The sequence below is a fragment of the Empidonax traillii genome, unplaced genomic scaffold (genome assembly GCF_003031625.1).
Source record: "Empidonax traillii isolate 1590-97213 ecotype Southwest subspecies unplaced genomic scaffold, ASM303162v1 scaffold85:size1451899, whole genome shotgun sequence".
Taxonomy (NCBI): domain Eukaryota; kingdom Metazoa; phylum Chordata; class Aves; order Passeriformes; family Tyrannidae; genus Empidonax; species Empidonax traillii.
This window is the reverse complement of record NW_020955278.1, coordinates 549435-561706: the sequence shown is the minus strand read 5'-3', so window position 1 is coordinate 561706 and position 12272 is coordinate 549435. Positions and strand designations below refer to the sequence as shown.

At 39.3% G+C, this 12272-nt stretch overlaps 1 protein-coding gene across 6 annotated transcripts in view; it reads left to right on the top strand.

Annotated features, from left to right (window-relative positions):
- Positions 1–12272, top strand: part of ROBO1 (roundabout guidance receptor 1) — a 697339-nt gene that overhangs the window by 412826 nt on the left and 272241 nt on the right. The gene's annotated exons all lie outside the window — the stretch shown is intronic.

Genomic DNA, 12272 nt, shown 5'->3' with positions numbered 1-12272 from the left:
TCAAGTGGTCAGTGCTAGGTAGAGTTTTGTTATTTTGCTATTGATTTAAGACAGAGATACCTACACATTTTTTCTCCAGGCTTTTAAGGGCTCAAGTTTAAGTGGTAGATCATTATTGTATGCATCAAAAGTGAAGGGTGATTAACTCTGTCTGGGTGCATGCAGTGTAATTTTAGAGGCTACAAATGTTGTTACAAGTCAGGTTAAGGTTTAAAGGTGAAAGTTTGGCTGAATGAGTTTTACAGCTTTAAGTTAATGTATGCAAACAAAGAAACTCTTGTTTTCTACCCATTTGTGTCTAATGAGCAAGTAGCTCATGTGGTACAGAAAAGAAAATGAGAAGATTGTGCAGTTTGCCATAAAGTTAAAACTACCTACTTTTTATTTCAATTTAGAAGTTCCATTAAATAGACCAAAACTAATACAACTTTTATTTAGGCTGTTCATCATCTAAATGTAAAGGGAAAGGATAATTGCCTCAAACTAAGTGATAATGATAAACTAAATGATAATGGCTTTAAACTATTATAGCTTAACTTTTAACATTAATGTATTTTTGTAGATTTCCTCATATGCCATTAAATAATTCAAAGAACCTGTTGAGGTAGCACTTAAAACTCCCCTAGTGTGTTTAAGCTTTTCTTCTAGATAGTTCTAAAGTTGCATTGATAACTTGGCTTTTCACTCAATTCTCTGTCTTAACCATATTCCTGAAACTGTAAGTTCAACAGTATGTGGGAAGAGAATGGCCATTCTTGGACTACAGAGAAGTTACACAGAAAGGCTGGAATTTCTTTTAAAGGCATCAGCCTGATTTATGATGTTCAAATTGTAAATAATGAGACAGGTAAGACCTGTCTCTGTCCTTTGTCCGTGTATTGCCTTCTCTCACCCTTAAAGATTTCTTAGAGCCAAGCAATTTGGAAGTTTTGTTTTTAATTTGTAATCAATTTCTGTTTACACTGGATAAAAGCTAAATAGTGTGGGTTTTTATAGGACTGCAGAGCAGCATAAAAAAACTGTTCAGCTGCATCTGAAGTGATCCAGTCTGATAGCAATGCTGGGTGCAGAAGCCAGGGTGCGTAAATGGAATAAAGCAAAATGGAAGTGATTAATGGGAATAAAAATAAACAGCTTTTGGTCTCGGTAAATGATACCTTTAAAGCATGGCAGCCTTGTTGAACATAATTAAAGTTGTAAGAACCGGGGTGGGGCGAGTGGGCTCTATTCTCTGAGGTCATGGTGGAAATACAGAGGTCAGGGTTTTACACTTAGTCTTATGTAAACAGTGTCATGCCCTGGTAAATATAAGAATTGATTTAACTAGGTTAAGCTAATTTAACAAAACCCAGAAAACAAAACCCCCACCCCCCCCAACCCACCAAAACAACAAACAAGCAAAAAACCCAAAGACAAAAAACAAACCATAGGTGCACTCATTTGATATCAAAATTCAAGTGCAGCCTTTATATCCTCTTTTAACCAATGGGTGGGGAAGGGTGAAGAGAAAAATGAGAGCAAGGTTCTATTTATGCTTGCTTTGGGTTGCTTGTTGCTGCTGATTGATTCTTTGGTGTTTGACTTTGTACAGTAACATCTCTGTAGGTTTCCTTAAGCCTGTTCCTTGAAGTCTGTAGGTTCAGATTGACATTTCATAGAGATTTTTGTTTCTAGTTACATCCATTGAATATTATTTTCTTTTGCTGCAGAGTTTACATGCTTGTTCTTCTTCTCATCCTGAACCAGGGAGTCATAGAATAGTTTGGGTTGACCTTTTAAAAGGTCCTCTCATCCAACTCCCCCCTGCAGTGAGCAGGGACATACTCAACTCGATGAGGTTGCTCAGAGCCCTGTCCAAGCTGACCTTGAATGTCGCTATATATCTCTGAGTAGGTTTAATCTTTATTTAGTTCCAGTGGTTGTGGGGTTCGGTTGTTTTCTTCATTAGGGCTTTGGATTATGTATTCAGACCTATATTTATGCACGGCAGAGAAGAAATTCAAGGGTGTCCTAGTAGTTCTCCCTTCTGAATGACACAAATTTTGTCTTTTTTCTCCCTGCCTGGTCTCTGTGTTGAGCCTCCTTTCATTACAGTCCATCGCCAGGCAGAACGAACCACCAGCTCCAGGCAGAACACGTCTCCGACTGTTAAGGATGGCTGGCAAAACCCATTGAATTGAAAACAGAGTTCTGTAACTTAGTCTGGCAAGCGCAGGCACCACTCCCTCCCAGAAGCTTCGAGGGCAGTCGCTCAGGCTCTCAGAGGCTTTGTGTAACCATCCACCAGCTGTGAGCTGGCTGGGCTGCCCGTTTCCAAATGACTGGTTGTATGAGTTGTCACTTTGTCACTGCAGTGTAAGGCGGGGCTGCAGGCTCTTGGAGAAGAGGATGATGAGTGTTCAACATAATGGTTAAGTATGCAGAAGAAAAGCCTCTCTATTTCCCGGCTCCAAGTGTCTCCAGGCAGCTCTTCCTTGGTGTGAAACGCTGCTTTAATGTAGGTCAGCTTTAACTGCTGTAAATGAGTGTAGTTCTGGGGAAGTCAATGAGCCGCTGTTGATTTACTTCAATTGAGGCTCTGCCCAAGTAGATGAACAACTGGCAACCTCAAAGGCGAGTGCTCATCCCGCAGGAGAAGTGCAAAACCAGTTAGGTGTTTTGTATTTGTTTTCTTCTCCCTCTCTTCTGGGGAAGGAGTTAACATCCCTGCATCCCGGCGGTGTTTATTGTGAGTGGAATTTTACTCACAAAAGGAGGGTTTGTAAACTGTTGCTGTTTTGGAAATACAGGGTTAAGAGTTATTTCAGCTTCTCACTCCAGATTGCCTCTTTTACTAATAAAATGAGTGGGTATCACTTCAGAGCACAAAACTGTCAGTCAGAATTCAGCATGACTGACATAATTAGCAGCTTCTAGAGGAGGCTGAAGATTGATTTTAGTGGAGACTGCTGACATTTGCCCTGCCCTGTTCAGAGAAGGAGGCATCCTGTATCCCAGGGGTTATGTCTGGTTAGAAGGAAATAAACACTGTGTGTTTGCCCCAAAAGCTTATTTTGCTGTGTTGTAGTTGGTGTTTACCTGATGTTCCAGTAGGAACTGGGTGTAGACCAGGAACACCTTTGGTGTGAGGCTCGTGAGGGTGCAGCTCTGTCCAGTCAAAACTACTTCATTGAAGACAATCTGCTACAATTGCAAGACTGGTAATGCTTAAAATTTTCTGTTGTTCGAAAAGATCAAGTGAAAATGGCATCCCTTTTAGCAAGCTGGATGACAAATTTGGTGACTTAAAGCGTGTCAGATAAACTGTGCCACTGGAGTTTCCTAATCTAATGCTATCAAACAATGTTGTCTCTTAAGTCTGAGAGGGCTCAGATGCTTTTAGAACTAGACTGTGCACCGCTTACAAATATGCAAACAAGAGGAAAAAACCTTAATTCCAGAGCATACCGCGTATGTATCTATTGGAAGAGTGTGCATTTAAGGAGGAATATAGATGCCAGCTGACTCAGTTTTGTTGTTATTGCCCTTAACAATTCATCTCTCCTCAGGGACTCTAAACTCTTCCAACTGATGAGATGATTTGGTTACCTAGTTTGATTGTTGTTTTGAGTGTTTGCATGACTGGAAAGCTATATTTTGTTCATTTTGAATTGCAGCTTTTTACTGCCCAGTACTTTAATTCCTCCTGTAAGCTGAATATTGAAGCTTCTTAGGTGAGGTGCTTTGTGTAGCAGTTGCTCTGTATTTACCCTAGGTGCAACTGTGTAAAATGTGTACTCCTTAATGTGTATTTCCTATTTGTGTGATCAAATAGCTCCAGGAATAAGGCAGCATTTTGCTTTTTAAACATTCATACATAATCATGGAAGACTTGCAATAAGCAAAAGAATTATTGTATACAAAATGCTGCCTTTGGTATCAAGAGTACAAGGAGCTTTGCTACTTTCTGCCTTCCACAGGCACTTCAAATGAAATGTTTCGCCTGGAATGTTTTCTGGATAATTCCAAATGACATCCAGTATCATCATGTTGGCTTTGATTTTGTCTTTTTCTGGGCATGATTTCGTTTTTCTTTTTTGTCCCAGGTTGCATTCTGGTTGACAGTGTAAGAATACTTGCTATTTGTAGCTGGGACTTGTAAGAGAATCTTTGAATCATCAGACATGTTATTTTCCAGCTCTATGATTCAGGGGATGTAAGGGAGGATATACCCCAATACAAAGAAAGATTCTTCAGTACTTCTTTCTTAACAGCTCTGTAATGTGCTTTTTATAAATATAAAAAAATCCCTGAGGATTTTAGGTGGTTTTGTGTTTAGGGTAACCTAAGCATGGTTTTAAATTCCCAAGGGTAGCAAACAGAGATAAGTCATGTCTCTATGACGTTTGTCTGAAATGAGCCCACAAACTCCAGCACAGGCTTTATTTGGAATCTCCTTCGCAGCATGGGAATTCTCTTGCCTTCTGTGCATCCCCTGGACAGCAGCAGCAGTGGTGGTGGTCCAAAGGTCTGCCCCGGGCAGGCCCTGTGCCTGCTGAGTAGGAAGTAATTTTCTAGGTCCTGATCAGTGGGGGTTTGAAGGCACTCAGATGTCAGCAGGTTGGGAAGCAGCGTTTAACACAGCAAGTGTGATAGTGAGGGTGGTGGAGGGTTAGAGTCAGAGAGATCCTCAGTGACATGTGATCTTTGCTAATTAATCAGAAACAAGCCCTGTATGCAGGACTTCCTCCAGCAGTTCCTTCCTTGCTTCCTGATTTGGGGTTCCTTAGCATGGATAATGCTGTGGGAGATAGCAACAGAGAGTTTCTCGGTTTGACTTGGTTGGTTGTGTGATTGCTCTGTCATTTAATGCTTGGCTTAGTTTTTTTCTCTGTCTTTTTTAAGCAGTCTGTTCCAGACATCTTGCTTGCCCTGCCCTACTTATTTTAATTACAGCTTGAGTTAACTTTTCTTTGAACATGTTAAGGTATGTCTCTAAAATACATATGTATTTTTTTTGGGGGGGGGGGGGGGAAGTCAGATATTATATAATGTATCTGGTATGTTTTGGAACGTGCATAGTTCCCTGGCAACTGTTAAGCAAAATTATGCCTTTCTCTATATTGTAGTGTAGGAAATTATTATTTTAGTCTTTAGTTACGTACCAAGTTAATTATTTTATTTTTTTTTTAAATATGAAGTAATACCCTTGAGGATAAAGTAGGATCAAAAGACATCTCTATTTAAGAAGCTGGGTTAAATGTTGTCTGTGTTAATACTGCAGTTTTGCTAACACTTGTACCCAGTGAAATGACTTGGCAGTCTTGAGGTCTAATACCCAGTTTCATGGAAGGTATAAGACCAAACTCTTTTCCTCCTAAACTTTGTTTTCCTATGTCATCCCAGACTGGATGATCTTGAACTTTGAACTAGATGATCTTGAAGGTCCCTTCCAACCCAAACTGTTGTTGGGAAAAGTATCAAAAGGTGTGCTAATGTGCACCCCCACCTGAGAGACTGCGTGTAGGTTTTTCAGTTTTCATGGATATGGCTCCGTTTCAGAGATTAATATAGCTGGCTTGTAAGCATATAGACTTAAAAACTTGAAACTTAAAAACATTCTCCTCGTAAATCAGCAGAAATTTTAGAGGAAAGGTGAGAAGGTTCTTTTGGAAGCTGTGCATTTAACAAGGCATTCACATAACGCATTCACCACTTTCACAATCGTGTTACGTGTGGGATATGAGTGCATTTGTAATGTAAGGACTTTGCTTTAATTAGCTGGAATCTGAAAATATTAATCAAGCAGAATTTTTCTTCACTTCTGTTTTGCATTGACTGAATCAAGGTATTTTTATGGGCTCTTTTGGTTTGACCTAGTGTAAATGGCCACCTGTTGAACCGAAGGTTGAGGCTGGTTTTGGGTTGTTTTTTTGTGGTTGCGTTGTGTTGTGGTTTGGTTATTGTTGTTGTTTTGAGAGTTCTCTTTGGGTTTTTCTTTTAATGGGATTAAGAAATCGCCAATTAAGGTGCCATGAAAGCCATGGAAGAAGATCACAGCACTCAGCCATCAGAAGCAATAGCAATCTGGGCAGCATTCAGCAGTTGAGCTAATTAATTCTTCTCTATATTAGACCTCTCTGATACCTTGATCACCCTTAATTACGTGCATTCAATAAAAAGTAGGTGCTACTCTAGTTCTACTTGGGTTTTAAGGAAATATTTCTAGCATGAAGAAACTTGACGGAGAGTCTGAAGAACAAGATTTATTAAAATAACTTCATAGTGACATTTCAAATCATTTTACCTTTTTTGGGAGTAGCCTTGGAACAAGACTGTATTCAGAAATGTGAATGGAAAATCAGAGTGTAGCCAATATTATCTTGCCATCTTAAGGAAGTGGTTTCAGTCTCACAGTTAAAGGAACATTGTGTTAGGGATAAATACTTTATGCATCCTCTAACAATGAAGCACCAGTTTTTCTCTGTGTGTGACACATTAATATTAAAAAAAAAAAAAATCCCGCAGAATTCTTTATTTATCCTCACTGCATTTATCTTCTATTAGGGATTATTGAAGTGTATTGGATATTCCCTTCCCTTAATCTTCCCTGCTGATTTCTGTTATAGGAAGCATGACATTTGTTACAGGTGCTCTTCCCATGGTAAGGTTGAGATACTTAAAGATATGGTTGGGAATATGAGTTGGATTTGTTGGTCCATGTGCTGACACAACATTAGGTTTAACAATAGGCAGAACAGTTAGTAACAACAAAAGTTATTGCTTTTATGTGTCAGTATTTCTTACTACCTTATTCTTTTGGAATTGTGTGGGAAGTGTCACACCTACCTGGAATGTGTTGGTATTAACCATAACTTTCAGTATAGTATTTGTGACTGAAATCTACAAAATTAAGCATTTTCTCAAAATAATTTAAAATAAACCATTTTTCAATTTTGAGGAGCAGCAGGAAGACAAGAATTCTCTAGATAACATTTAGGAATATGTTTCCTCTCACTGTGTTAATGCATCCTTACCACAGTGATAAAATCTTAACTATTTTGATTATATTTTTTCCTTTTACTTTTTGGCTTTGAAAAGTCTCAAGGAGTAAACCATGTAAGCAGAGATCATGTTAATTTCTAAAGATAAGCTCTTTCTCTCCTTCCTTGCCTTTTATGAAATGAAAACTATTTGTCATATATGTCTGTTCATGGGAATAGAATTCAAAGTTAAGTTTGTAAATTTGATGAAATAAAATCTTGCAGAAATCACGAAGTGCTTGTTAAGAACAATCAAGTTAGAAGCTCCACACGGCAGTTTTGGTGCACTCATATTTCAGTGTGTGTCAGAATTTAGAGAGAAATTATTTGGGGAATGGATGACTCATACTGGATCATCTTGTGTGAAGGTCCAACATAATTCAGAGTAGGTACCTGAAGCTTTATGGTAATTTTGAATTTTGTAGAAAGGAAATAAATCTTACTTCATTATTTTAGTGTATGCTGAACATAAAAATATATTGCTCTTAATTAATTTAGTATCAAGAGTTTACTATATAGTAAGGAATGTTTCTTAAAGATAGTGTTTCTTTCTTTTTGGGTGTATGTGTGCTCTCATTGTCCTAAGTTAAAAATGTCTCTTCCTTCCTTCCAGAATCTTTATTTGGCTTCAGATTCCTTCTCTGAGATAGGTGAAAGGATGATTTTTTTTCTTCCAGATCACAGACTACCTCATTTTATATTCATGATACCTAGTTACATAGTTTGAAATAGATTCACCCCTGCATAAAGTACGAATTTAAGTCTGTTGTGTTTTGGTTGTTGTGGTGTTTTCCTGTAGCATAGTCCTCCTTCTCATGAATAGCCAATAGTTTTGACAATTTTCAGCAACTCCTTTTAGACAGGCCTTTAATCCTCTACTACTGCCTGTCTCCTTGATTACAAATACAAGTTTAGGCATGCCAGAGAAGAGGGGAATGTTTTCCCTAAGAAAATATTCAGCCTTAAAGAAAAAATGAAGTTTCTTAAAGTGTCATTAAAATAAGAATGCTTATATATAATTAGAGGTAAAAAAGAGGTATAACTCTCATGTGTGCATTTAGACAGCGTTTTACAGTTGGGGAAGCTTCAGCTAGGAGAACGTTGTTTATAAAATGTATTTTCTGCTCCATTAGAACAGAAAATGCCATTTTTAAAATCTATAATGACAAGCAATTCATTACCCCTCACATCCACATTTCTTGAGCGTATTTGTTGGATCCCTTCTATATCTGTTAGAGACACCAGTTGGAGCATTGCTATGGTAATGCTACAGTTTCCTTAGGAAATGCCACTCGTCCCCCAGAATCCACATCCCCTCTTACTGCTCTACCTTGCTTGATTCTGCTCGGTGTGAGCACAAGGCCACACTGCTCCAATTCCCTCTCTTTCCCTAAAGGAAGTGCATGTCCAACAGCAGAAAACTGAATTAATTAAAATTTAGCATAGAATGCTGGTTACAGAGCTGTTACAGGTCTTGCCTTTTGTGTAAACAGCAGGAGCTGCCTTTTTGTTTGCGTGTGTGTCTCTTTTCAGGTTGTGGTTCAGTAGAAAGCAAATCATGTTTCAAGTAAAAATAGTTGACTTCACACACAAAGTCTGAAATGTAGTTTTATAAGATGACTGATGAAAGTAACAGTGTAGTGTTTTATGAGTTGTTTATAGCTCTCATTTTAGAGCCATAGCAAGAGGTTTCTACCTCTTTTGGATTAAGATCCCATGTAAATGCAAAAAAAATCCTTGTACATGACTCTGTATACCCACTGTAATTAATGTTAAGATGTAAAGATGGTGATGGTTCCCCACTGGTTCCGTGATATCAGACTCATCCTCCAAGAATGGCTTCATGGGGGGTGACAGGGGCTTGCAGTTTGCAGTTCAGGATCCCTCCTCAAGGGAAGACCAAAGATGGACTTATTTTCTAATGACAGGTAGTAGCGGAAGGGATTTTTTGAGCTTTGTGTCACTGCTGTTTTACATGTTGTGTTTTCTCCGTAGATATGTATTGTTTGTCAGATTTAGATCTTACAAGCAGGCTGAGGTCTTGCTGCCCTCCTTTGCCTGAGCAGGACTCCATACTCACCTCCAGGAGCTATTACCTGTCTCCAGTAGTCCTGTGGATTCTTTGAGAAATGCTTTCCCTTCTAACACAGTAACAAAGAGAGGGGAAAATGCTCTTGAAGATGCATCTGCCGTGCCAGTGGGGGCATAGTAACAACCAGTGCATCTTGTGTAATTAAAGCAGCAACTGGGTGACTCAGATCTTGTGCTAGGCAGGTGGAATGCTTTGTTGTGGGTAATTAAGTTATAATTCTTCTGCTCTTAATTCTTGACTATTTTCCAAGGAGTTTTCCGACCATGTGCGTCACCTGTGATAAGACCAACCTCGTCTTTGTTTGGCTTATGCATTCCTTTTTACATGACTAACAGTTGAGATTATCTGACTGTCCGTCCTCTCTGAAGATGAGTGTTCTGCGTTAAACATGTGCCTCCACTTCAAAGAACAGGATTCAACCACTGCCTCTTTCACTTGAATTTCTTACTGGAGAGATGAAGTATGACAGTGGGATAGACTTGGACTTTCTGAGTGTTCTAAATATTTCTGAGAATTAGAATGTCTTTGAGCTCCTTGCCACCAAAAGGACTGTTGAAGATTATTTCTACAGCTTATTTTACGCAGTGAACCAACAGTGAGGAAGAGAGTAGTCCTAGGAATACATATTTTTAAAGTATGTGCAATTTCTCATAGGGTGTCATAATGTGTATTTGTTGAACTTAAACAGATGGATGCCATTTAACAGCTGATGTGTAACTCTGCATAAATACAAAACTGACTTTGTTCCTAATGTATTTAGCTGTTCTGTCAAATTCTAGCTATTTTTAGCGTACTGGTTATTATGAAAATACCTTGTGTTACAATAGTAATATTTTAATTCCAAAATCTGTTGTTTGTTTGGTTTTTTTAATTTTAGTTTTGGTGGCAGTTTTTTCCCCCTGCAAGACTCCCTCTCAGTAGAAACTAACCAAGTTTGATTTCAGCGTTTGTGGAGGATTCTAAATTCATGCGTTTTTGGAATGTTTCTGTTCTTCCGGCATCAGACATTTCTGTAATGTCACTTTAGAGAAGTGAACCAGATTTAAAAATTAAAAGCATTTAAAAATTGAGACTTGATTACTTAAAATGCACTTAAGTATGAACGCGAGCCAGGAGTGTGGCCAAGGAGGCCAGTGCCATCCTGGCTCTATCAGCAATAGTGTGGCCAGCAGGAGCAGGGCAGTGACTGTCCCCCTGCACTGGGCACTGGTGGGGCCACACCTCAAATCCTGGGTCCAGTTTTGGGTCCTTCACAACAAGAAAGACAATGAGGGGCTAGAGCCTGTCCAGAGGAGGGTCTGGAGCACAAGTCCTGTGAGGAGCTGCTGAGGGAGCTGGGGGTGTTTAACCTGGAGAAAAGGAGGCTCAGGGGAGATCTTATTGCTCACAGGTATCTGAAAGGAGGTTGTAGCCAGGTGGGGATTGAGTCTCTTTTCTCAGACAGCAGGTGGCAGGACAAGAGCAAACGGCCTCAAGCTGTGCCATGGCAGGTTTAGACTGGGTATTAGGAAAAGTTTCTTTGCAGAAAGGGTGGTCAGGCACTGAAACAGGTTGCTCAGGGAGGTGGTAGAGTCACTGTCTGTGGAGGTATTTAAAAGATACTTGGCATTTGGGGACATGGTTTAGTGGTGGACTTAGTAATGCTAGTAAGACTTGATGTTCTTAAAGCTCTTTTTCAACCTAAATGATTCTGGGATTGCATTAGGAGCGTCAGCAACTGAGACTTGCAGTTTTAAATGTTATATCAGTGAGAAAACTCTGTGTTGTCAGTTCCTACACAACAGCAAAGGTGCAGAAAGACTGACACAGGAAAGCCATCAGGTCTGAGCTTTTCCCCTGGGAAGGCCAGCTGTCCCATGTGGGGTTTTGTAAGTCCGTGTCTGCTGCAGTTTAGTAAATTAAAACTGCAGCACGAACTGCAGACTGCCATTTACAGTAGCTGCTTTTACGTGATGAGTGCGAGAAAGCGTCTTGTACTGGAAAGTCGAATAAACTTCATGTACCTCTCTTTTGTTTATATTGAGTTTTTAAGTGGCTTTTTGTATACCCCATCACCATGCTGCTGCTGCCAGAGTGACTAATAGATCTATTGACACCATCTGTCTGAGGAATCCACAGCCACTCTTTCCCAGTCTGGTTTAGTTTTCAATAGAAAAGCATTCTTTTTAGGAGGAATTATTTCTGCGTTGCTCTTTTCTCTTTTGCTCTCATTCCCCACCCAAGGATCCTTAGTGGTGATTCATACTGGAATTTCCCCCAATTTCTCTTTCCTTTTGCACATCCAGTAAATTTCTCTGTTGATTCTCCAGTATTGTATGATTTGTTGGCAAGTTTTATCGCATTATAGAAGCTGTAGGGCAATCTGGACAGAAATAAAACATGAGTAGCTCATTTTGCAGATAATTCTCCTAAATTGTTTTGTTCTTTTGGAAACTATTTGATGTATATAGATAATGTTTTTATAACTGAACTGATGGTGTGTTAACCAGATTTCATAGCATGTCTTCTGAAATACTTCTGCTTCGTGGCAGAGAAACCTATTTCTGCAAAGGGGAGTTAAATTGTACTTCATACTTAGAATATCCATTTCTTTCAAAATTATTCTAGTTGAGTAGTATTAGGATGGGAGGGTGGGGGAGAGGGGGAGGAAAGCACACACAGATTGACGTGAAGTGTTCCAGTAGTATCCAGCACTGCTCAGTCTTGCCGTTTTTGGTTGGCAGAACCAGCATGGTGCTTGAAGTGAATTATGTTCTTAATGGTGGTGATTTAGAGGGACACTTATACACGTTTTTATTAAAATGTATATTTCTGTAAAGAAGGTGTTCTGAAGCATGGTGGTGCTTTAGCCTATGGCTCACTGAGCCCTTCACCATTACCCATGAAGTGAAGAAAATACAGGACCAGTCTCCAGAGCGAGAGTGGTCACTTGTGCTTGCTGTAAGTTCTAGCAGGTCAAAGCAAAATTTGTGGTTTGTAAATGAGGACCTAGTCAAGACAGGAGAGTGGTTCTGTCATGAGTTAATCTAAGGAGTTTTATTTAAAAAAACAAGAAAAAGGTGGGGGGGGTGCAAAAAAGGAAAAAAAAAACCAACAAAACATCACAAAAAAACCCCCCAAAACCAAACCCAAACACTAACAACAACAAACCACAAAAA